The following is a 26,362-nucleotide window of genomic DNA, read 5'->3' on the forward strand; positions in this document are numbered from 1 at the left end:
GTTTTCCAATTCTTCCTTTGGAAACTTGCCAATATCACCTCCAACGTGTCCTTCAGACATTATCCACTTATGTTTTTCCAATGCACCTACCAGCCGTGTTCCTAAGCACTTTAATAAGAGCTTTATTTTGAACCAAAAGCACAAAGGGAAACATAAATCCCAGTACTGACTTAGTTCAGCAGAAAGACATTTTCCTCAAGTGGTAGCAGAAATGGTGACCCCAATCCTCCCTTCCCTTCCCATTTCTCTGGGGAATTCTATGATTGCTCATTAGAAAACAAAGGAAGAGAGAGTCTTTCCCCTTCCCCACCCCTCAATATCCTCTGTTGCTCCACTTTTACCTGGTCTACATTTACGAAACCCACATACAGTGGATCAAAGACGGCCACAAATTCTTGGACACGCCTCTCCTTGAGAAGTGGCGTCTGTTCCCATTCTCCTAGATCCCAGGCTCCCTTGTGACTGCTTTGACTGATGGAGTACGGCAGAATTTGTGCTATGTCATTTCCAAGTCCAGCCTTTAAGAGAACTGGTACCTTTCTCCTTGTTCTTTTAGAGTTCCTGCTCTCCCAGGAAGAGCAGGTAGAAATGCTCTAAAACGGCATAGAGAGGGAAAGGGGCCCAAAGCCATTCCTGTCAGGACATCAAGCATGGGAGTGAAATCATATGAACCCTCAGTCCATACCAGCCACCAAATGAAGAGCACCAAGTAACTCCTGTCCATGCCTCGTGGAGCAGAAGAGCCACCCAGCCAAGCACTGCCCAAATTCCTGACCCACAAAATTATGAGATATTATGAAATGTTATTGCTTTATGATGCTAAGTTTTGAGGTTGCATGTTATGCAGCAATGCAAAAATCAGACACCACACTTTCAACTATTAAACACCGATATCGTCAAACATTTCACACTCAAAATTCAGTCTATTCCTAAATTGCCTTAGAATAACGATGGAACTACCTCATGCCAGGCAGCCACAGCTACCGGAAGAAGAGGCCAGATCCAGGTTGAGACAACAGAAGTATCTCCTCCCCTGGCACCTCTTCCCCAGAACACTAGAGATGAGAATCTACATGGCCAAGTTGAAGGGCCGTCCCCTGCCACTGAGGGCTCCAGCAATCACAGGCCACAGAGCTTGGAGTTTTCCAGCTCACACAGGATCCCCATCCCTGAGGGGATCCTCTGACCAACCCATCACCGCCACTGCCAATGCTCCACCAAACCCACACCCCCTACTTCATGGGGGTCACGCATGGTTACTCTTGGAGGTGGGATGAGAACCAGACTTTGCTACTTCAGCCCTTGCCCTTTCAGACTGAGCTGGGAGATGGAAAGCTAAGTCTTGGAGGGACAGGTTCCTGGATCAACTTCCCCAGCCCACAATGACTGGCAGTTGCCACCCACTCCAGCCCATGTGCCTGTTCTCACCCACCCACAGGGTTGCCAAGGCCTGAGGGAGGTGGCACTGTCAGAAACCATAATTAGGGATTTCATCATATACTGTAACTCGGAGAACAAATTCTTCCTCACAACATGCAAACCTATTGTTCAACTTTCAAACATCCAACTGACTTTCAAACACATTGTTGGGAATCCATTAGGCAGAAAAGTAAAGACGCTCTTCTGAATTGTAGACATGATCTTGAAATGCAGAAAAGGGCATTTCTAAGGTTGAAACTAGTATGAAAGAGTTTAAAATAATGTGAGGAAGGAAGACAATGAGGCTGGCACACACGACTTCATGAGGTCTAGGTGGGGGAGCATGCGCAGAGAAGCTGCGAGAGAGGGGGGAAGGGGAGGCGTAAAGAGGTCTTCTCCCCCTCCTGGTTCCTGGCTTCGAAGGAATGAAGTCCTATTCAAGTCACTGAAGACCAGGCCCATGGCTTTTAGACGTTCCCAGGCCAGGAATGGAACCCGAACCACAACAGCGACCCCAGCTGCTGCTCGCTGCGCCATCAGAGAGTTCCCTGAAGACCTTTCACCGCAGTCTGTATAGATAAATTTAGATGGTGAGGTGACCATCTGAATAATCTATTGTGATACGTCAGAAAGTCTGGATGTGACTCGGGAGAAAGGTGTCCATTTAGGGGAAAAAGTCAAAAGGGAAGGAGCTCCTGCCATGGCGCAGTGGGTTAAGAATCCAACTGCGGTAGCTTGGGTCAGTACAGAGGTAAGGGTTCCACCCCTGGACTGGGAACTTCCATGTGCTCTGGGTGCAGCCTAAAGTAAATAAATAAAAATAAAATCTAAAAGGAAGACATTTTAGGAATTTTCTAAATTATTTTGAATTTTCTCAATCTCTTACTTCAGACAAAATATTCAAGGAAAAACTGTTTCCAGAGCATTCTCGGGTCAGGTCTATAGATTCAGAGGAGAAAAGAGGGAGGGGTAGAGCCACGCAGATTACCTGTCTGGTTGCTTAGACTGGTCCAATTTCACTAAGAATCACACAAACCTCTTCATTCCTTCTGCTGTGTTCACCTGACCTTTTTCAATTTCTTTTTCCTTTTTCCATCACCCTAAGGCAGTAATCTAGCCACTTTGGCTTTCTTTGCATGCAAAATGTAACAGTCCTTTCTTTTCTTCTTTCAGATAAAGGCAATCTTGGGGAGGGGAAAAGAAAAGAGCCTGGCTTCTTCAAATTAGCTCTGAAATAAAAGTCACTGCCAGATGTTATATAAAAGGTGACGTAATGCTGAAGTGCTTCATTACATATGCAGCTCTGTTCTTCAGCCCAGGAGGAGTTTATTACATTTTGTGGATCCCATTTTCTATATCTACATCATTTTTACATAATTTTTCCTGCCTGACAGACATCTTCACGTTTTCACGGCAACCCATCAAGATAGTGTTACAACAGCCCAGGGAACCAGGTTAGCCATTTACAAATAACGGCGCTAATAAGCCAGATTTGTCCCTGAGATACAAATCAGAGGTAAATGGTCTATTCATGTGTGCGAGAAGCACATCTATTTTAGAATAATAGGGAAGAAAGCTGAGCATCGTTCCAGCTGACACCGTGTTCTTTCGAAACAGGGATGGGATCTAGTCTACAAGTAGGAAAATGGGGACATGCCAATCTAAACGTATTCTTGCCATTCTCTTCGTTTTCCTAATAAATTCCTGGCTCCTAGTAAAACAGATAGCCATGGCAAATGCAATAAGATCAAACTTCCTGCCTTTCGGGATTGGCACAAAATTTAGAAGAAAAACATAGCATTTGTACCAAGGCAAAATCTAGCTACCGATATGCCTTAAGTGCAAACACTGCGAGACACTTCCTCCCACTCCCCAGGTGCTGAGCATCTTTCCCTCTCCTGCCAGGCACTCGGGGCCCCACTGCCCTCTGATGGTGAAAAGCAGTAGTGCAGGCTGGACGCTGCTTCGGTCCAGGAAGATTAAGGACTGGCTGGAGTGAAGGGCTGAGAGGGCATCGGCCTTATGACCAACGCAAGGGGCCAAGTACACTCAGCTCTCAGCTACCAGTGGGAAATAAACCTATCTGACTCAGAATTCCAGTGGGATAAGAAAGTGCCTGTAACTCCCACTCCAAGGAAGCAGATACATATGCCATTCAGCTGGAGAACCTTCTTCAATTTTAAGGAAAGACTCCTGTTAAAATGAAATTTATGATTTTAGACTATAATTACAAGCTCAGGGTAATTGTTCTTGTTCCCTTATAAGAGCAAGATTTAAATACGAGACAAAAGGAGAAGTGAAGGCTTTACTGAAGAACTCTGACCCTGCCCTGTGCCCTCCTCCCCCACTGCCCAAGAAACAGATGTAGACCTATGGATACCTAGGTCCCCAAATAACTGCATTCCATTTTCTACTTTTGTCCAAGGTCAGCCCACTTCAACGTTGTACAAGTAATTTGCTTCAGAGATTCAAATTTTCTTTTCCCTTTTTAAGTAGATTTTCTTTGTATGAAATGTATCGTGTACATAGCATAGAGTCAAAGCATTCTGCAAGTCCCATTTCATAAAACAGCATCCCAGCAGTGTCCAGCTCCTGCTTCCTGCTCCCGAGAGGCAGCTACTTTCAGCTCTTTGAACTGAATCATTTACTCTTTACCTTCCATGTTCCCAAATAATGTGTATGTTGCTACTTCTTGATATTTCAGTTTCAGGCATTTTTTATCGACTTTGCACTATGTAGGATGATTTCATACACACACGCACACGCGCACACACACCACCACCACCACCACCACCACTCATATACTTCCCACCATTTTATAATTTGGGTAAGATTAAAAATCAGTATTTAGGAGTTCCCACTGTGGCATGGTGGGTTAAGAATCCAACTGCAGCAGCTCGGGTCACTGCGTAAGTGCGGGTTTGATCCCTGGCTTGGGTTGCAGTGGGTTAAGCATCTGGCCTTGGTGCAGCTGTGGTGTTGGTCACAGCTGTGGCTCAGATTCAATTGCCGGCCCCAAAACTTCCATATGTCGTGGGTGTGGCCATAAAAAAAAATCAGTATTTATAGTACTGTGACTATAAATTCCTAACAGCTAAGTCATACAGTATGCCATTTTTACCTTCCCTTTCCTGAACAAGTTTTTAGTTCCCTGGAGTTAAAAAAGAAAAAAAAAAAAAAAAGACTTTTTTTCACATGCTGCGTTTTCTATACCCTTATTGTATTTGTTTCACACATAACCAAGTGCCACAATCTCCATGACTTTAAACAAAAGAAATGCACTGTCTCCTAGCTCTGGAGGCTGTAAGTCTGAAATAAAGGTAGTAGCAAAGCCATGCCCTCCCTGAAGGCTCTAGGAGAAGCTCTTTCTCTGCCCCTTCTCAATTTCCAGTGTTTGCCAGCAACCTTGGCATTCCTTGGCTTGTAGGAACATCTCTACCTTAATGGTCACATGATCTTTTTTCCTATAAACGTCTGTGTCTTCACATGGCATCTTCCTCGTTTGGTGTGTCCCTCTCTGTCTCACTTCTCCTGTTATCAGGACATCGGTCACATGGATTCAGGGCCCATAAGGTTCCTGTATGACCCCGCGGCACCTTAACTTGCCTCACCTTAATCTCATCTTTATTATATCTGCAAAGACCTGATTTCTGAATAAGGTCACATTCTCAGGTACCAAGTGTTGGGATCCCAACATATCTTTTGGGGGTCCTCTTCCACCCACACAGTTATCTTCATGAATTTATCCCCAACCTCTGGGGATTTATTGTCTAAATCTCTACTGAGTATATGCAAACATTTTCTGTTTCCTATCAGATTCCATCTTCTGTGTTGGTTCACATTCAAATGGGCTTCCCGCTTATGAAGGGCTACAGCTACATCCCATGTCCTTTCAGGTTCAAGTGCAAAAACAGTACATGGTCCTCTCTCAGTGGGTTCTATGGAGTCCCATGCCAATCTCAAGCCAACAGTTACCAGCAGGAGAATGCTATGTGCACAATGACTTAAGCCTGGGCTCATGGGTTCCACCCCCAGAGCTGGGAATGGGGACCAGCTTCATTTACTATGACCTGAGCCTGGGGAAGAGGTGATTCCACAAAGGCTGAATAGATGCTGGGCACCAAAAATAAACCAATATCCCCTCTAGCCTGTTAACAAGCACGTTAAGGGGTGTCATTTTCCCCAAGCCGGAATACAGACTTTGACCCTCTAGACAATTTTATGATAATCTACTCACTCCAAGAGAGTTCATAAAACAGAAAACGAAATTGAACAAAAGCCCATTCAGCTCTACATTGTATCCTTTTTCTGCTTTTATAGGAACTAGTTTGGTAATATCAAGGGGAAAATGCATGACATTTTAATACATTTTGACATCCTAAAATGTTTGGGGAGAAGGTATTATCAGAAATACAAAATGTCCTACAAATGGAAAGAAATATCCTCTGGTCAAATCCTCATGATTTCAAATAGAATGATGCAGAAAATAAAAATTCCAACCAGGCAGGCAATAACCATCCTGTTGATACAAATGTTCTCCTGCTGAGATGCCACAAGAAGTTTTCTTCAAATGAGTTTTCACACCACACTCTAGCTGTCCAAAAGTACCCGCTCACGTCTATGAAGAGTCCAGAGGACACTGGCCTCATTCCCCCCACCTTACAGCATCTGCCTCTGGGAAGAAGCTCAGAAATGCTTAACTTTGGCTTTCCTTTTATTGGTTTCACTATTAGTTTTTTTTCTACTTCGGACCTAATATTTTTGTGCTTTGGAACTACAGATCACAAACTTTAACTGTCACTTTATTCACTGAAACAGACTGTTTGAGCCTAAGAATTAACAGTCTTCTCCAGCCTGAGTCCCTCAGTCAAGGCAAAACACAGGCTTAAAGGCAAAAGACGACATAAGCAAAAAAAAAAAAAAAAAAAAGAGGAAACAGGAGAAGATGGTGTCATGGTTAATTTTACAGATCAGTTCAACTGGGTCCCAGGATGCTCAGATGTCTGGTTAGGCTTTATTTCTGGGTGTGCCTGTGAGGGTGTTTCAGGAGGAGATTAGTATTTGAATTGGACTGAGTAAAGCAGACAGCCCTCCCCACGGTGGGTGGGCACCATCCAATCCACTGAGAGCATAGATGCAAAGAGGCAGAGGAAGTTTGAATCCTCTCTCTGCCTGAATGTTTGAAGTAGGACGTCTGTATACAGAGGGAGATTGATTTTTTTTTAATGATCACAATGACATTTTCATTTACCTTGGATTAGGCATCACTATAAATATTAACAAATACGACTTTAAAAGGACACCTTGGGGGGGGTTCCCTGGTGGCTTAGCAGTTAAGAGATTTGGTATTGTCACTGCTGTAATGCGGGTTCGATCCCTGGCCTGGGAAATTCCACATGCCGTGGGCACAACCAAAATAAAAATTAAAATTTAAAAACAAAAATAAAGTAAAAGGAGGAGTTCCCATCATGCCTCAGCAGTTAACAAACCCAAGTAGTATCCATGAGGACGTGGGTTTGATTCCTGGCCTTGCTCGGTGGGTTAAGGATCCGGCATTGCCGTGAGCTGTGGTGTAGGTCGCAGACACAGCTCAGATCCAGAGTTGCCATAGGCTGTGGTGTAGGCCAGCAGCTACAGCTCTGATTAGATCCCTAGGCTGGGAACCTCCATATGCCTCGGGTGTGGCCCTAAAAATACAAAAAAATAAAATAAAAGATAAAATAAAAGGACACCTTTGGGTAGGTCAGATGAAAGTACAAATATTATGTATGGAGCTGCAGCTGAAGGACGTTTTCTGCAGCCATCACGTGACAGCAAAATGGTAGTAAGCTGTGCATGCGGCTGCATGAAAGATAGCAGGTAGATCTATTAGGTATCTTCCTATGTCCTCCTGATTCTTCCTCTGGAGAACCCTGACTAATACAGATGGAGTTAGGGGAAAAAAAGAAACCTACGAGAAGAGGAAGAAAAGGTCAGGAAAACCACAGAATAAAGGAAAGGGAGAGACTAATATAAGATGGGAAGATGGGAGAAGCCCTAACCTGGGTATAAGGAGCTGCTCTATAGATCAGGTGCTTCCTAGCTCACTGCCTAGCCCTGTGCACCTCTCTGGGCCCCAATCTCCCCCAAAGATGAGTGACCCGACACATCTCCTGAGTCCTTCCAGCCCCAGCACTCTGTGACTGTGACTCTGCCCCCTACGTGAACACTCAGGTGATGCGTGCCTACCTGGCAGAGTCCTCACCTGGGCAGTGATGACAATCAAGCAGCTTGTTGCAGGTGTTAGGTTGGCAGAGGGAGGAACACACATGATCAAGTTGGCAAAGCAAGAGAATTTTGTTTAGGCATCCAATATGGATGGGCTGAGCTCAAGATGGCACCAGCAGCGATTTCAAGGGAATGTCAGGCTTATAAAGGATCCATGGCGGGAATCTGTGGTGGGAGTTTATGGCGGGAACTTGCATCAGGAACAGTAAAGAAAGAGGGGGAAGGTTATGTGATTCAGGGAAGGGGAAGGGGGTTGAGTCCCCTGACAGAGGGCAGTTAATCTGAAGGGAACCTATCAGCAGGGGCTAGTTTTCAATGCCAATAAAGCCGATTTCCACATTCTGAGATCAGAGGGAGGAACCCAGGGGGATGGGCAGCTAAGTGCTAGAGGTAAAGCTGCCAAACCATCAGGCCCAAGGGAGGCACTCACAGAAGAGCATTTTCTAAAACCCCGATATTTAAAATGACAATCTTGACATCTCATTCCCAGAACCCATCACTTCACCTCCTATGGGGTTTTAATGGTTGAAAAAATAAGCTCTCTCTTCCAGGTGATATTAGCAAAGGGACCTGTTTCCCAGATCAGTGCCCTCAACCAAACACCAAAGCAAAGACACATACCCTTTCAAGTCTTATTCACCCTTCTCTTTGCTGCTGCCCTACATGTAAGCAGATGAGATTTCATAGTGTGATTAGTACTGAGAGATTTGGGCCAGCAGTGACCTTCAACCCAAGGACATTCAAATCACCTAGAATGGTTGTTTTTATTTTATTTTTTATTTTGTTTCTTTTTAGGGCCACTCCTGCGGCATATGGAGGTTCCCAGGCTAGGGGTCTAATCGGAGCTGTAGCTGCTGGCCTACACCAGAGCCACAGCAACTCAGGTTTCAAGCCAGGTCTTCGACCTACATGACAGCTCATGGCAATGCCAGATCCTTAATCCACTGAGCAAGGCTAGGGATCGAACTGGCATCCTCTTGGTTACTAGACCAGTTCGTTACTGCTAAGCCACAATGGGAACTCCTAAAAAGGTAGTTTTTAAATATGGATATTTGAGCCCCTTTCCTAAAAATTTTCATTTAGTTGGCCTCATGGGGGAATCCAGGCACCAGTCTTTTTTTAAACACTCCCCAGGTGATTCTAATATGAGGCCAGGATGCAAACCACTGGGCTGAGAGTCTTCAGTGTTTCCAGAGGGTTCAGAATAGCAGGGAGCACCTCAGACACACATTTCCAATTTTTTTAGCCAAGAGCTCTTAAAAGGAGGGAAGTTTCACCCACAAGAGCTACGGATGCTGTGTATTTTGATCCGGCTTTTCTCTTTCCCTCAAAAAGCCTGCAACCAGTACAGAAACTCCCCAAGCAAGGCAGGGTCTTACCTAGAGTAAGAAAACCACTGAATTTTTGCCAAACTAGTGCCCTTTTAAACTTGAGGATGACATTGACATTTCAGAACTTGCACTAACTATCAATAGGCCTTCATCACAGGAATACATTCCAATGCCAAGAAACTCTGGTTCTATAATATATTCCTCATCAGGAGTTCCCTTGTGGCACAGTAAACTGAGACATCACAAAAACCACATCCTGGGGAGTTCCTGCTATGGTGCAGTGGTCAAGAATCTGACTGCAGGGCCTCAGGTTGCTGCAGAGGTGCAGGTTCAATCACTGGCCTCATGCAGTGGGTTAAAGGATCAGGCGTTGCCACAGCTGCAGCTCAGACTCAATCCCTGGCCTGGGAACTCAAAGAAAGGCCCCACCTGCCAACTCCTAGTGCTCTATAAGCCAAGTGAATTGACTGTGGTCCTATAATGTTGGGCCAGCTTCATGCACTCAGGGTTGTCCTGAGGAAGCTAGGAAGAGCAGGACTGTACTAGAAAGGCTCCTACCTCACTTGGTAGGTCATGCAAAAGCTAGAGGAACATAATAGTTTTATCATTTAGATCCCATAGAGTTCGCCTTTCTCATTGTGACAATCTCTCTGAAGGAAGGACTGCCCTTTTTTCTCTGCTATTAGTAGGCAGCGGCCGCCTCACCATCCCCTCCAGAGGCAGGAAAGGCTATTATCTATCTCCTGGATTTAGTAAAGCAAATAGAAGTTTGATTTCTTTTCAGATAAAAGAGATGATGCAAATGAGAATTTTATCTTGCATGGAGGAGTGACAAAGTAGGAGAATGAATCCTCCTTGATTACAATCTTCCATCATTCTGATTTTATAATTACTGAATGGAATCAATCAGCTTTCAATTGTTACCTTGGTGAAAGATTAAAACATCATTACTTGTCCTACATATTTCACACTTTAGCAAATTTTAATAAACTGAATGCATGAGAAATGGTTATATTATCTTTCATGATATGGGGATGCTAATGACCTTTCTATTGATTTTAATACACATTTGTTGGCCAAAAAGAGTCAGATTCCAATGAGGCATGGCATCCTATAATCAACACTAACAAATGAAGACCACTGAACACTGAAATGGCCCAAATGCAATCATTAATCAGAAAGACCATAAAATAATTGCCAAAAAACTAGGGGGGTCTTATCTTCCTAGTGAACATCTTTTATGGTATATCGATTCATTTATAACTCCCACACAATGATGATTTCTCTATTAAAATATTTTAAGTAAGTATATAAAAAGCACTTTGAAAAGGCAACATAGGGAGAGCACCAATTTCTCAATAGATGGTTTCCTAGCATTTCCCCCAAAAGGTGAGGAAGACTCCTGAAGATCACAGAGTATATACAACTCTTCCTTAAAACAACTCAAGTCAATAAATGTCTTAGCCCAATAGTGAGAAAGACCATACAGAGTTATCAATAACATAGAAGAGAATAAAGATAAAGTTTCTGTAGGTAGACACCACAGTTTCAAATAACTTTGGCTGAATTACTTCTTTGTACCTCAGCCCCCTCATCTATAAAATGGGGGTGTAATAATAGTACTCACGTCACAGGGCTGGTCTCAAGATGAAATGGGATAATGTGTATACCACATATATTTTTTTTTGTCTTTTTTTTTTTTGTTGTTGTTGTTGTTGTTGTTGTTGTTGTTGCTATTTCTTGGGCCGCTCCCGCAGCATATGGAGGTTCCCAGGCTAGGGGTTGAATCGGAGCTGTAGCCACCGGCCTACGCCAGAGCCACAGCAACGCGGGATCTGAGCCGCGTCTGCAACCTACACCACAGCTCACAGCAACGCCGGATCGTTAACCCACTGAGCAAGGGCAGGGACCGAACCCGCAACCTCATGGTTCCTAGTCGGATTCGTTAACCACTGCGCCATGACGGGAACTCCCCCAGGATTTTTTTTTTTTTTTGTCTTTTGTCCTTTTAGGGCCACACCCGAGCCATATGGAAGTTCCCAGGCCAGGGATCAAACCCGCAAGTTCATGGTTCCTAGTTGGATTCGTTTCCACTGCACCACAACGGAAACCCCTATACCACATATTTTAGCATCCTCCAGTCAAAGTGCATTTCCTTGGTTAAAACAGCATTAACTTAAGTTCCCTGGTGGCCTAGCAGTTAAATATTTAGTGTTGTCACTATCATGGCTTGAGTTCAATGCCTGGCCCAGGAATTTCCACATGCTGTGGGCACTACAAAAAAATAAAAATTAAATTAAAAATTAAAAATTAAATTAAATCAGAGTTCCTGCTATGACGCAGCAGGTTAAGGATCGAGCATGGTGTAGGTCACAGTGGTGCCTTAGGTTCAATCCCTGACCTGGGAATTTCATATGCTGTGGGTGCAGCCAGGAAAAAAAAAAAAAAAAAGCCAGCATTAAGTTACATGTATTTGAAGATCTTGTTTTAATCCTCTCAAATTCTCTGTTTAAATTTATTTATTACATATTCTCTCTACTGATAAAATGTCTCCTACGAGGCTAATCAAGTCTGGGAGGGTCTGGAATCTGGAATTGAGACTTGCAGGAAATAAAGAGTGAAGGGTGATGAAGAGGCAAGAGAGAAAAGTCTCTTAAATCCTCCTCAAGGTGAACTTTTCCCATGCAGCCTCAGTCTTTTTTATTATTTTTAATTTGATAATGATTTTTTTTCCATTATAGCTGGTTTACAGTGTTCTGTCAATTTTCTACTGCATAGCAAGGTGACCCAGTTACACATACATTCTTTTCTCTCACATTATCATGCTCCAACCTAAGTGACTAATGCTATGCAGCAGGATCTCATTGCTTTTCCATTCCAAAGGCAATAGTTTGCATCTATTAACCCCAAATTCCCAGTCCATCCCACTCCCTCCCCCTCCTCCTTGGCAACCACAAGTCTGTTCTCCATATCCATGATTTTCTTTTCTGTGGAAAGGTTTATTGGTGCTGTATATTAGATTCCAGATATAAGTGATATCATATGGTATTTGTCTTTCTCTTTCTGACTTACCTCACTTAGCGTGAGAGTCTCTAGTTCCATCCACGTTGCTGCATATGGCATTATTTTGTTCTTTTTGATGGCTGAGTAGTATTCCATTGTGTATATATGCCACATCTTCTGAATGCAATCATCTCTCGATGGACATTTAGGTTGTTTCCATGTCTTAAGCCTCAGTCTTTAACAGACCTATAGGAATAATGATAAATGTCTTCCGTGAGATTCCATTTCTTATAAAAGCTGAAAAAGGCAAAGTTTTTCTCCAAGAGGATAGTAGAAGATAAAAAACAGATGGCCCTGGAATGACATGCCAGTGGAGATTAAGGGTCCCAGCCTTAAAAGAGCCAAGATACTCAGAGAGGTAGGGGAAGGGGGCTGGGTGTCTGAGCTGAGTTTACTTGAATCTCCAAGAGATGGGAAGTGAAGGAATAGAAATAGGGGTGCTAGGAGATACCACAGAGAATTTCAAAATAAATGCAATTCCTCAAAAGCCCCATTTTCTCAATTTAAGATACGCTCGTTTCCATTTTGATTTTTCACAAAACTCATTGACACCAATTCAACTTACTGTTCTTCAAATCCAGTTAAATTCATTCTACCACCATTTAGTCAGCTTTTTATCATCCCACATATTCCTTTGAGGTTACTTGAAATTTTAAAACAATGTGATACTGAGTTTGTTTTGTTTTGTTTTGTTTTAATCAGAGCTCTAGATCAAGACATCCCTTGTATCTGCTGTGGAAAAAAAAAATTACATAGGCCACCCATGCCTTGACACAACGATGACAGCAGTAGCAGTTATCATTTATCACAGGCTCACCATGAACCAGGCATCATATGAATTGTTTTACTTACATTAATATATTTAACTCTTCCAACAGCCCAATAAAAGTAGGCTCTGTTATTACAGATGAGGAAACTTAAAACAAGAAAGATCACTTGTCCAAGGTTATAAAGTTGGTGAAACAAGGATTAGTTCATTCTGTCAGGGGTAAAATATATCAAACAAGCTACATTTTTAATATCTAGATTAAAGAAAAGAGAGGTACAGTTATATTTTTAAGTATACTTATTCACAAGGGCTGAAAAAAGCAAACGGAGAGCAGTCACAGAGAACTTTACCTTAAGGTTTTTGGGGGGGTTTATTTGATTGTTTTGTTGTTGTTTTGCTTTTTTTTAGGGCTGCGCTCATGGCATTCGGAAGTTCCCAGGCCAGGGGTCCAATCAGAGTTACAGCTGCTCTATGTGGCAACAAGGGATCTGAGCCATGTCTGTGAACTACAGCACAGCTCATGGCAATGCCGGATCCCCCACCCACTGAGCAAGACCAGGGATCGAACTTGCATTTTCATGGATACTAGTCAGATTCATTTCTGCTGAGCCACAATGGGAACTCCGACTTCAAGTTTTTATTTTTCAAAAATAGTCACAATCATAAGTCCCAGTTCACATTCCTTCAATGTGATTGTAACTCTCCTTACATTGAGATGCCGGGGCGGGGGAGGGGGGGAAGAGAGAAGAGCCAGGGCGGGGGGGGGGAGTCCTAGGTTTTCTCCTTGAATCTGAGAGGGCTTCAGACTAATGCTGGAGGTGACACTATGTACTTCTAAGACTAGTTCATAAAACATTCACAGCTTCTGCCTAGTTCTGTTGGGATGCTTGCTTTTGGAACCCAGCTACCATGTGCTATGGGTAAGTCCAAGTACAAAGACAGCTTTACATGTCCCAGCCAAAGTTGCAGCCAAGGTCAAAGCCAATTGTGAGCATCGACTCACAGACACATGGGTAAAAGAGCCTTTGGATGATTTCAATCATCATCAAGTCTTCCTGGTTGAGGCCACAAGATCACAGAGGGGAAATAAGCTCTATCCATTATGCTGACTCTATCCCTTGTGAATGCCTGACCCATGGTGTCCATGAACACAACAAAACAGTTCCTATTATACAGCAAGTTTGGCAGCAATACTCAGTGAAAGTGAAACAGTTTTCAACTAATGTCATTGCTATTTGCGAATTAAGCACTAAAAGGATGGAAACATAAAATTGCGGGTAAGCTGGAGTGCCAGGTCAAACTTTCCCACAACTTCAGCCTGGTTACTCTTAAATTCTTCCAAAAAGAAGACCCTCTAAAACCCTGGGGGCTTTTTTGTTTGTTTTGGTTTGGGTTTTTGTCTTTTGTTTTGTTTTGTTTTGTTTTGTTTTGTTGTTGTTTTTGCTGCACCCACAGCATGCAGAAGTTCCTGGGCCAGGGATCAAACCCATGCCACAGTAGCAATGGGAGCCACTGCGGTGACAATGCTGGATCCTTAACCCACCAAGCCACCAGGGAACTCCAGAACTTCTAATTAAAACTTAACATAGAGCTCCTGAAAGTATTCATTTAAATGATCACAGCAGATACGACATTAAAACAAGGAAAAGGTTTCTGGGATGATATTAATTGGAAAGAAAGCAGAATACCAATTTTTATACATTGTGATTACTCTAGGTAAAGATTGTTCATGCAGGGTGTTCCCTGGTGGCTCAGCAGGTTAAGGACCCAGCGTTGTCACCTGCTGTGGCGTGGGTTGAATCCCTGGCCCAGAAACTTCCCACATGCCAAAGGCGCAGCCAAAAAAAAAAAAAGAGTGTTCATGCAAATGGGAGAAAGTCTAGAAGGCTTTCAAAATTATCAAAATAATTGATCTGATTTTGTGGTAAAATCTCGTGAATTATTTCATCACAATTGATATATGATATTTGTGTTATAGATGAAAAAATAAAATAAGCAGAGGAAGAAATTGGGCAAATTCCCATCCTCCTCCTGGAAACACATTCACATGGCTAAAAACATTTTCCTTTGTTACATAATCTCTCCGTAGCTCCCTTTTCTTTCCCTGCAAAGGGAATAACAGTAGTGTTGTTATAAGAAGCCAAGGAGTGAGTTCATTGGTAAAGACTCACACACACAGTAGCAAAAGTTAGTTCTTGTAATTATCTAATTTAATTCTTCATCATATAGACTTAGATCATCTCTGTTAATCCTATCTTGAATTCCCAAACCCTGCCACTAACATGCACAAGAGGACTGGACCAAGGGACAGGAGGTGTCAGCACGTGGTCATGGTCAAGTCTCTTGACCTCCATTTCCTCATATGCACAGGGAGGTCCATGCCTGTGTATCTGAGTTCTTATAAAAATTAACTGATCTAATACTTTGAAAGGGCTTGATCAGAGTCCAAAACAAATGCCATTTGTCTTTTTCTCCTTTTACAATTGTGTTAGCTTGCTAGGTCTGCTATAACCTAGTACTATACAAAATGAGTGGCTTGAACAACAGAAGTTTATCATCTCACAGTTCTGGAGGCTAAAGGTCAGAGAGCAAGGGGGTCAGCAGGGTTGGTTCCTTCCACCAGCTGTGAGGAAGAATCCGCCCCACTCCTCTCCCCTGGCTTCTGGTGGTTGCGGGCAATCTCCGGTATTCCTTGGCTTCTATGCGTATTACACTGATCTCTGCCTTGATGTTTATATGGTGTTCTCCTTGTGTACATAGATCTGTGTCCACATTACCCCCCTCCTTTTTTTTGTCTTTTTTTTTAAGGGCCACACCCAACAAGTCAAGTTCATCACGGCTGAACCACGACGGGGAACTCCCCAAGTTTCCCCTTTTTATAAGGACAGTCATATTGAATTAGCACTCATCCTAATAACCACATTTTGACTTATCTCTGTAAAACACTATCTCCAAATAAGGTCCCACTCTGAGGTTCTGGGGGTCAGATCTTCAACATCTACATTTGGGAGGAGGAACACAATTCAATTCACAGCATCGACGAAGAAATGAAGATCCCAAATGGGTAATTCAGTCATTTAAAAAGAGCAGACATAAATCCAGCAGACAATGACAACTTGCTGGATGTGTATATAAAGAAATGTGCAAAACACTGCTTTTGAAATTCCAGGCTAAAGCAACCCTGGCTGGGTCTTTTTATGAACCTCAAATTCAGCCCAGATTCATAAATCCTTGTAGAAAATCCAAGCCAATTTTGAAGTATCTGACAAGTTCCAGAGGCTGAATGGATCAGACAGAATTTCACTTGGTATTTAGGATTACTGAGTCTAACCCAAAACTTAAGGCACATTCAAGGAACACAAACCCCTTACAAATTGAAGAGAAGCAAATACTAAAGGCTCATGAGCCATCTGGAATGCACATGCTGAATGTTGAGGTTTTCCCATCTCAGTAACATGGGGGAAGAGGAAGGCCAGGCTAGCAAGGTCTTGCCGTCATGAATTCTGTAACAGTGCATTTGCATCTCATGTGAATGTGAACTATCTCCAATAGCATGGATACACAAACAATAACAAAGTCTTTTCCTTGTAAGCAAAATATAAAACAATAAGAATCCCCTTAAATGTAAAAGTTTGTCAAAACTTGCAAAATTTCAAGATGGGCAGGCTGAGTGCCTTGCAAACTGTTTTAATGCCATAGGAAGGTGTCACTTTAATTGATTAATGGAAATGCCTGCCATATTTGATCAGCAAGCACTACCATGCATGTACATCCAAACTTCTACCAGTAGTTTTAGTAACCAGGACACTCATTTTAAATTTGACAGTTGTTAAGAATTAAAATCTTCGGAATAACTGTGTCATCCAAGAGTTCATTTAAGTGATGGGCCCTCCTACTGAAAAACACACTGCGAGTTCCAGTCATGGCTCAGCAGAAGTGAATCTGACTAGTATCCATGAGGACACAGGTTCAATCCCTGCCCTCACTCAGTGGGTTAAGGATCTGACATTGCCATGAGCTGTCGTGTAGGTAACAGATGCAACTCAGATTCCAAGTTGCTGTGGCTGTGGTGTAGGCTGGCATCTATAGCTCCAATTTGACCCCTAGCCTGGGAACCTCCATATGCCATGGGTGTGGCCCTAAAGAACAAAAAGAAAAAAGAAAAACACACTGGAAAATCTTTGGACTAGAGGTTAGATATGACAAAAAGATACAGAGGAAGTCCAGATACTATCCTCAGTATAACCTATTGTGAAGAGAGTTGGAGCACCTGCCAGGGTGCAGTGTGTTAAAAATTTGACCACAGCAGCTAGGGTCACTGCAGAAGTGCAACTTCAATCCCTGGCTGGGAGCAGAGGGTTAAATGATCCTATGTTGCCACGGCTGCAGCATAGGTCACAGCTGTGGCTCAGATTCAATCTGTGACCCATGAATTTCCATATGCTGTGAGTGTGGCTATAAAATAAAAAAAAATAATAATAAATAAATTAGAAGAGAGTACTGACAAGATTAAGATGGCAGAGTAGAAGGACTGGAGCTCACCTCCTCTCACAAAAACACCAAAATTACAACCAATTGCTGAACAACCATCAGTGAAATAGAGTGGAAACTACCAAAAAAGATATCCTACACCAAAAGCAAAGAAGAAGCCATGTGGAGATGGTAGGAGGGGTGCCTACTCGATAAAAGCAATCCCAATCCCACAGAGTGGAAAGGCTCACCCATAGGAGTAAGAGTTTTAAGCCCCACATCAGATTCCCACACCTGGGGGTCTGGCATTGGGAGGAGGCGCAACCAGGGCATTTGGCTCTGAAGGCCAGCAGAGTTTGTGCACAGGAGCTCCACAGGACTGGGAGAAACAGACTCCACTCCAGGAAGGCACACACAGTCTTTCATGTGCACCAGGTCCCAGGACAAAGCAGAGACTCCATAAGAAGCTGGGTCAGACCTACCTGCAGATCTTGGAGGATCTCCTGGGGGGAGCTGTGGCTCATTTGTGGGAGAAGCACATTAGAGTCAGGAATAATCACCAGTGTGAACTCCCCAGAGGTGGCCATTTGGGGAAAATCTGGCCCCGCCCATCAGGGCTGAGAAGCCCAAGCCTAATAACAATCGTGTGAGAACACAGCCCCACCTATCTGCAAACAGGCTTCCTAAAGTCCTTCCAGGCACACAGCCGCCTCTAATCACACCCAGAGACAAAGCCCCACCCACCAGAGGTATAAGAATCAGCTCCAACTACCAGCGGGCAGCCACAAGTCCCTCCTGTCAGGAAGCCTGCAGCAAGCTCCCAACCCAACTTCAGCCACAAGGAGGCAGACATTAGAAGCAAGAGGGGCTACCGTACTATTGCCTGCAAAAAGGAAGCCACACAAAAATCAATACAAAATGAAAAGGCAGAGAATTATCACCCAGATGAAGGAACAAACAAACAAACAAGATCCTATGGAGTTCCCCGTGGTGGCTTGACAGAAACAAACCTGATTAGTATCCATGAGGATGCAGGTTCGATCCCTGGCCCTACTCAGTGGGTTAAGGGTTAAGGACCGGGCGTTGCCATGAGCTGTGGTATAGATGAAGACATGATTCAGATGTGGTGTTGCTGTGGCTGTGGTGTAAGCAGACAGCTGTAGCTTCAATTCCCCCCCTAGCCTGGGAACTTCCATATGCCACAGGTGCGGCCCTAAAAAGCAAAAAAGAAAAAGAAAAAGAAAAAACCCTAGAAGAGAGTACTGTGTGAAGGATGGAAGACTAAAAAAACAAAAAGCAGTTGAAGCAAAATAGGCCAAAATAAGCTTTTACACTTTGAGAGTATGCCCCTTCCACTTTAGACTTATCCCTGGGGGGTGATTAGCCTTAAATTGTGAAGAATTTGAATAATGTAAGGCCTTTAGGAATACAGCTCTCTTCAGAGTTCCCTGGTGGCCTAGTGGTTTAAGGATCTGGTATTGTCACTGCTGTGCCTCTGGTTTAGTACATGGCCAGGGGATTTCTGCATGCCAAAAAAAAAAAAAAAAAGGAATATGGCTCCCGAATTAAAGGCCATCATCTGGCAATCAACAGTGTTTTTGAAATGCAATTTATACATCATGAGATCCATTCCTCCTAAGTGTACAATTTGACGACTTCTAGTAAATTCACCATATTTTGTAACCATCATAAATAACCCAGTTTTAGGGCATTCATATCACCCTAGTAAGATTCTTCATGCCCATATACAATTAATCCCCATTCCTACCTCCAACCCCAGATAAACACTGATCTACTTTTCGTCTCCTTCGCGCTGTCTTTTCTGGACATTTGATACAAATGGAATCATCCAGTATATAATCATATAATATGTGGTCTTTGTGTTGGCTTCTTTCATTTAGCATGATGTTTTTGAGGTAGCATGTATCAGTATTTCATTTCTCTTTATTGTTGAATAATGTTGCACTGTATGGCTCTTGTAGTTGTTTTTAGGCTTAGGTTTAGATGTCCCAGAGGCCTAGCCACTTCTCACTGTGTGTGCCAGGTGTGACCATGAACGAGTGTGGTAGACAGTACCCACATACGCCAACAACAATGTCCCCCCCTCCTGTACACACTCCTTCCATTGAGAGATAGAGCCTGTTTCCCCTCCTCTTCTCCCTAGAATCCCTGTCACATGTCTTATCCAATAAATGTAGCAAGAGTGACCTCCTGGGACATCGAAGCCCAATTAAGAGAACAGAAAACTTCTGATTCCTTCTCTGAGAACCAACCATCATGCTGTAAAGAAGGTAGGGCTAGAGAACTGGAGGATGAGCCACCACGAGGAGAGGGGCTTTCAACCACAAGAGGCCACCTGAGATGTTCCAGCCCCCAGCCAAGCTCCCAGGGGAATGCAGCTGCATGAATAACTGCAGTTACACCACGTGGAGCTGAGAAAACCCAGCCTCGCCCAGGCAGCCCACACAAAGAGAAAAAATAAATGATTGTTGGTTTAAGCCACTCAGGTTTGGAGCAATTTGATGTGCAGCAATAGGTAATTGAAACATCACGATTTAACCCAAGTCTTTCTCTTCTATTTTAATTCTCATTGATTTTGTCCTTTTTGAGTTTGTACAGTTGTATTGTGTTCTCTGTGGGTTCAGAGATTTCTAATGGGCCTTGAATTTACCATCGCTTTCTTGGCTGTTTGTAGTACATTGAAGAGTTTCTTGTCGGTCATCCTGCTTCCTGATATTCATATGCTGAAATGTTGAGGTAAAATTTTTTAAATGCTCGGAAGAGAACCGCCAGGAGAGCTTTATAAAAATGGAGTCTCCACCTTCCTCTCCACTCCCTCACCGTGATGGGTAAGGAATCAGCATCCAGCTGCTCCCATAACAATGTACAAGTTAATTTAATAATCTCACCAGGAAAGCTATTTCAACACCTCAATTAAGTATTTCCTGAATTTTGATTAGAGGAAAGTCAGCATGTTAAACGCTATGTATAAGGACACAAAAAGTATCAAAAAGTTTAGAATCTGGTTGCGAAGAAAAAAAACCATGTCACTATCAGATTAGCATTCAATCAAACTGCTCTCCAACCTGCACAACTCTAGGGGGCAGCGTTCACAGAGAAAATAATGTGAATGGTGTCTCCTTGGAGCTATTTAACATACTACAAAGGAGATACAAAGCTCAGTGACTGTTCCATTCCAATTAGATCTCGATAAAATGAGGGGAGAGGAGAGAATGCCCCCCCTTCACCTGTGGAGGGCCCTCTCTGCCCCCTCCCCATGCATTCAGTCCATAAGTTACTGTCTCCAGGCTGGTTAATCAGAGGAGCACATCCTTCAGGCTGTGACCAAGTCCAAGCTTGTATTGCTCACCACATGACAGGCCAATAAACCGAGAGAAGATTTGTTGGGGCAAGGAAGAGCAACTTTACGCAGAAAGGCAGCAGGTTGAGAAGACAGTGGATTAGTGTCCCAGAGAATCACTTTACTCAAGTTAGAATTCAGGCTTCTTTTATATTAAAGGGGAAGGCAATGTGGTGAATTGTCGCAAATGTCCAAATGTCTTTTTTTTTTTTTTTTTTTTTTTGCCACCTCTGGGCATATAGAGCTCCAGGGCCAGAGATATGTGCAACCAACACGGTGGCAACACCAGATCCTTTGCCACAGCGGGAACTCCATGTTGCAAATATCTTGCACGAATCCTTTATTCTTGCAACAGTCCACATAGGTTTGGTCACAATGTTCCTATGAATCTCCAACAAGACAAATGCTATTCTCTGTTCTGCAAGTTTTCATCTCTATGTGAACAAAAACATGCTATACTTTTAAGGCTCAGAGTCTTGAAAATGGGCTATCCTGTATATTTCAGGTTATAGGCAATATTCTTGGGGGAGAGGCTCACCCACTGCATGCAAAAGTTCCCAAGCCAGGGACAGAACCCGCGCCACAGCAGCAAACTGAGCCACTGCAATGACCACACAGGATCCTTAACCCACTGTGCCACATCGGGAGCTCCACTAAGCAACATACTTAACTTGCAGCAAAAGTAATAGCACACAAAGCTTAAAGTCAAAGAAGTAGATCCAATATGGAGTTAAATTTGTCCTTCCCTATTGCATGGCCACTGTGACCAGCTCAGGGATGAATACATGATGCAGCCAGAACTAATGAGATACGTATGTCTCGACTTCTGCTGGAACTTTGAGAACAAGATACCGTCTTTTGTCCAACTGGATTTAGAGATCAGAGTGTAAGCTTAGAGCTGTTAATAACCATGTTGCCACCTCACAGGGAAACTTGCCTTCGAAGAAAACAACATATTAGGGGAAAAGAACTGGGAACTGTCAAGAGAAATTGGGCCCTGATGGTATTAATTGAACATCTCTTTTAAGACACATTGAAAGGTAGTTCCTGTTCTGGACTTTTCAATTCTGTGAGCCAACACACTCAGAGGAGTTGGGGGAGGCAGGGGAAGACATGTATTTTTCATTGTTTAAACCCATTTGATTGGATGCCAAAAAAGGATAGTCCTTGTTACTGGGCTTTGATGGCCTCTGAGAATTCTGGAAAGCACAAAGCCTATTCACATATAAAGTATTATTCCCACTTACTTCCTCATTTCTGCTCCTTTCTGAGTCCCTTGCATACTAATACTTTTAAACATAATACAAAATACTACACCAAAGGAACATTTTCATTACCAGATATGCCTGTTCTGTGTTAAGGGACTTCTGATCCCATCTGTTCCACAGAATTTTTCATATCATAGAATTCTTTGAAACCAGATCAGCAAAGTTCTCTTTCAATGAACCATTTGTTCCCTAGGCCACAACAATAGTTTCTACCAATAACATCCTATGTTAAAAATGGTGTTTGTGAAAACATTTTACCTGTGATATGTGCCAACATGCTTTGGAAATGAAATTGCCTAGTAAATTTGCTGTTGACGGTTAGTAAATTTTCATGAGTGCTAATTAGTTAAAGTCTGAGCTCCTTCTGGTTTCTTGATCTTGGGATGTGCAGCTCAAAAAGGCACAGTCCTGTGGGGAGCCAACAATGAAAGCCCTTTGGTCTTTATTCAAACAGCAGAAGATTCTCTTTTCAATAATCAACTGCTCATTTGACTCCTATAATTCTCTTTTTCCTTCATTTCTGCTTATCCTTCCTCTTCATGACTTTCAATCCAGCTTTGAAATTTGATTCTTTGATTTGATCCATCTGCCATATTCATTCCTCAAAGCCATTATCAATGCCTTTGCAGAAATTCATCGGATGCCTGTGAACATTAGAAGACAGAGATATTACAAGGCAGGGAGATATTAGATGACAGGGAGATTTAAAAATTAGTGAACAGGAAAAAATTAATTAGAAAAAGAAAAAAATAAAAATTAGCAAACGGGAAGAATATTTTGGTATGTGAATTCTTTCTCAATAAAGAGGTTACTTAAAAAATAAATAAATAAAAAGCAATGAATTGACACTGTCCTAGCTCCAACCCACCTCCAAAGAACTGATACACAATCACATACTGCTCCTTCTGAGAAACAAGCTATGTCCTTGTTCATCAGCTTGAAGGAGGGTGACATTCCTCTCAGTATCCAAGCCAAACCCCCCCTCCAGTGTTACCAGTGAGCTGTGGAATCACAGTGAGTGGACTGAACTGATAAAGGCATTTCATCTACCAGCTTTTACACATGCCCTTTAAATACTAAAATCAATTCCAATGTTCCTATTTATCCACTGGTGGTACTCAGGTGTGTATATAGCAAACCAGCTCTCAGGGAAGAAGCGTTGCCTCTTTCCACACAATCCAAAGTGATGGCAAATTACAATGGGGTAATGAAATCAAAACTCTACCTAAGAAAAAAGTATCTACGGACTGGATATATTCTAGGCTACCTTCCTTTTCATTTTATTTTCCATTTCATGTGTTTTATCCCACCTTGCCAGTCTTCTCCTCCTTGTAATGCATTCTCTAGCGATGCTGAACTTACTGCTACTTAGAATGGCAGATAGGACAGCAAAAAGATGATGTCACCCTTTAGCCAAATTGCACTGTTATTATAGAACCGCTTGTACTCTCACTCATTTATCTCTGCCAACATCACTCCACAGGACGCGCATCCAGGGCAGAAGTGAGCTCCCTTGGCAACCAAAGTGGTCGAGAGTGCACATTCATTTACAGTCCTGAGAGGTAGAATTTAGTAAATCTTGACATTTTAGAAATACATTGTGAATAAAGAAGACATCTAATGGTCTCGAATATGTTCTGATTAGAAAACTTCCAAGAGGAGTTGCCGCTGTGGCACAGTGGGTTAAGAATCCAACTGCAGCAGCTATGGTGGCTATGGAGGCATGGGTTTGACCCTCAGTCCAGGGCAGTGGGTTAAAAGGATCTGGCACTGCCACAGCTGTGGCATAGGTCACAGCTGCAGCTCAGACTCAACCCCTGGCCTCAAAACTTCTTTGTGCCTCGGATGCAGCCATAAAAAAGAAGTAAAAATAAAATCTGCGAAGAGTCTTGAGCATGAAACAACCCCCAAATTCGTTCTCCTTACAGAAAAATTTTCCTCTAAAAGCATGCTTTTGACTCATGAAAATGGCATGCAAACAAAAGTAGTGTCTTTTGTAAGTCCATGCATAGATGTTAATAAATGATTTTACACTTCAGTTGTAATTTGATTAGGAGTTGGGCAAAAATTAGTAAAAGACAGCTATGCAGGGTTCTACCAGGCGCATAAAAAAGCTTTGACATCAAATGCCAGAATTAGATGGAGTTCCCGTCATGGCTCAGAGTTAAAAATCTGACTAGTATCCATGAGAACGCAGGTTCCATCCTTGGCCTCGCTCAGTAGGTTAAGTATCCGACATTGCCATGAGCTGTGGTGTAGGTCGCAGACACAGCTCGGATCCCCTGTTGCTGTGGCTGTGGCATAGGCCAGCGGCTACAGCTCTGATTCGACCCCTAGCCTGGGAACCTCCATATGCCGTGGGTGCAGCCCTAAAAAAAATTTTTTAAGACAAATATTTTCTTTTTTCTCTTATTAAAATACAACTGATGCACATAGCAAAAATTCCAGTAGTGCAAAAGTATGTGCAAAGAATAGGAAATCTCTCTCCCACTCCTGACCCCAGCCCCCTCGTATCTGCCCCTCTGTCACTTCAGGAAGACAAACACCACCACCCTTCCTGCATCTCTTTATTTTTGTGTGTGCTTTGTGGACCCCTTAGCTATCTGATGAAGCCTATGGGCGCACCTCTCAGAATAATGCTTGAAAGTAAGTAAAATGAAGTGCAGAGGATTGCAGAGGAAATCAATTACATTGCAGTATGGTTCTCTCCATGATCCCCTAGGGATCTGTAGACTCCACGATAAGAGCCTCTGCTCTTACTGTTCGTACACACGCAAAATCCTGTGTTTGTGTGAATCCATCCTTTCCCACAAACAGCAGCGTGCCTCCTGCAGCAGGTGCCACTGGGCTCTTCCCAGATGCCCTATACAGCCAGCACCTCCAGACCCCAGCTGCTGTGAGTATTGGCTGCTGATAGCTCCCAGTTACCCCTCCTACAGAGAACCCTCCTCCCCACACCGGCCCGGCCAGCACGGGGGGTACAGATGGTTGCATGACACTGTGGTACAATTTATGCTCCAGAGCTCCACGTGGAATCAGGCTAAAGCTGATGTCCACTGAGACCATCTCCTAGCTTAGCTCTTCCCCCCGCACCACCCACTTTTCCTGGGAGCAATCCCTCCTCAAAGCACCGCAATCCCTGCCTCAGCCTCTGCTTTCAGAAATCCTGACTCAAGGCACTTACCATCCCTTACCTTGACTTTTCCATTTATTGATTTCTTGGAAGAGGTTCCACATCTATGCGTGTGGATCCATTGCATTCTTGTAACAGCCACATCCTAATCCACTAAATGGATTTACCATAATTAATTTAGCACATTTCCAGCACAGTCATTTCCAATAGCTCTTCTCTGGGAACTTAATCTAATTTTTACACATTTAAATGTAATTACTGACTTATCACATTTGAAGCACAGACGGCCCCCCGACTTAGGATTTTTCGACTTCACAATGGTGTAAAAGAGACACCATTCAGCAGAAACTGCACTTGGAGTTGTGAATTTTGATCTTGTCCCAGGCTAGCAATCCATGGCCCGATACTCTCATGATGCTGGGTGGCAGCAGCGAGCTCAGCACCCAATCAGCCACCAGATCACAATCAACATACATACAACCATTCTGCACCCACAAAACCATTCTGTTTTTCCCTTTCAGCACAGTGTTCAATAAATTGCAGGAGCTATTCAACATTTTATTGTAAAATACGTTAGAAGATGCTGCCCAACTGCAGGCTAACACAAGTGTTCTGAGCACATTTAAGGTAGGCTAGGCTAAGCGGTGATGTTGAAAATGTATTTTCAACAAATGGTATTTTCATCTTATGAAGGGTTTTTTGGAACATAACCCCAATGTAAGTTGAAGATCTAATTAGTTGCTAAGGAGCCTTTCTTCAAGTCCTCTAGCGACAAAACTTTAGAACCTTGCTATCTTTTTGGAATAAGGCTTTCTTCTCAAAGAAATTTATGTTTCAATTTGACAAACTCTAAAAGACTCAGCTGACCCCTAGCCCTTGCATCTCGTAATCCCCACAGCACTGGCCTCTTTAGCACCAAAAGGAACAATCTTCACTCTCAAGAGGAGAAAAACTAGGACCTGCTAGTGCATCACTGGAACCAGAAATCACTGGACCTCACCACCAGCAAGAGGGGTTAAACACTTCCCTGGAGTCTGGTAGGAAAATGCTGGATCCTGTGTTCTTACACATCACTCTGACCAACAAAAGTTCCTTCTCCAAGACCACACAGCCTAAACCCCCAGGGGGAAAAGAGGTGTTTCCTCTCTGCTCCTCCACTTCAAAGGTGGCTCACCCTCCAGGGTAGCACTTGGGAGTGTTTATTTGAGGCTGAACTTTCAAAGAGCTTTCCTGCGTGTAAGAATCTCCCCACGTGTAAGTTCCATTTCCCCAAGATCAAAT

The 26,362-nt window shown here is 43.1% G+C and overlaps 1 long non-coding RNA gene across 1 annotated transcript in view; it reads right to left on the reverse strand.

Annotated features, from left to right (window-relative positions):
* LOC102159645 (uncharacterized) overlaps positions 1 to 22,592 on the reverse strand; it is a 594,616-nt gene extending 572,024 nt beyond the window's left edge. The window contains exons 1-2 of the long non-coding RNA XR_014831496.1: positions 22,207 to 22,592; positions 12,090 to 12,266 (exon numbers count right to left, since the gene is read on the reverse strand). This is a non-coding gene — a long non-coding RNA (uncharacterized LOC102159645). The remainder of the gene's footprint in view (positions 1 to 12,089; positions 12,267 to 22,206) is intronic.
* Between the last annotated feature and the right edge of the window lie 3,770 nt (positions 22,593 to 26,362).

Source organism: Sus scrofa, chromosome 16 (genome assembly GCF_054392235.1).
Source record: "Sus scrofa isolate SSC_HxYL_T2T_F1_AM1 chromosome 16, Sscrofa_HxYL_maternal_Yorkshire_Landrace_v2.0, whole genome shotgun sequence".
NCBI classification, from domain to species: domain Eukaryota; kingdom Metazoa; phylum Chordata; class Mammalia; order Artiodactyla; family Suidae; genus Sus; species Sus scrofa.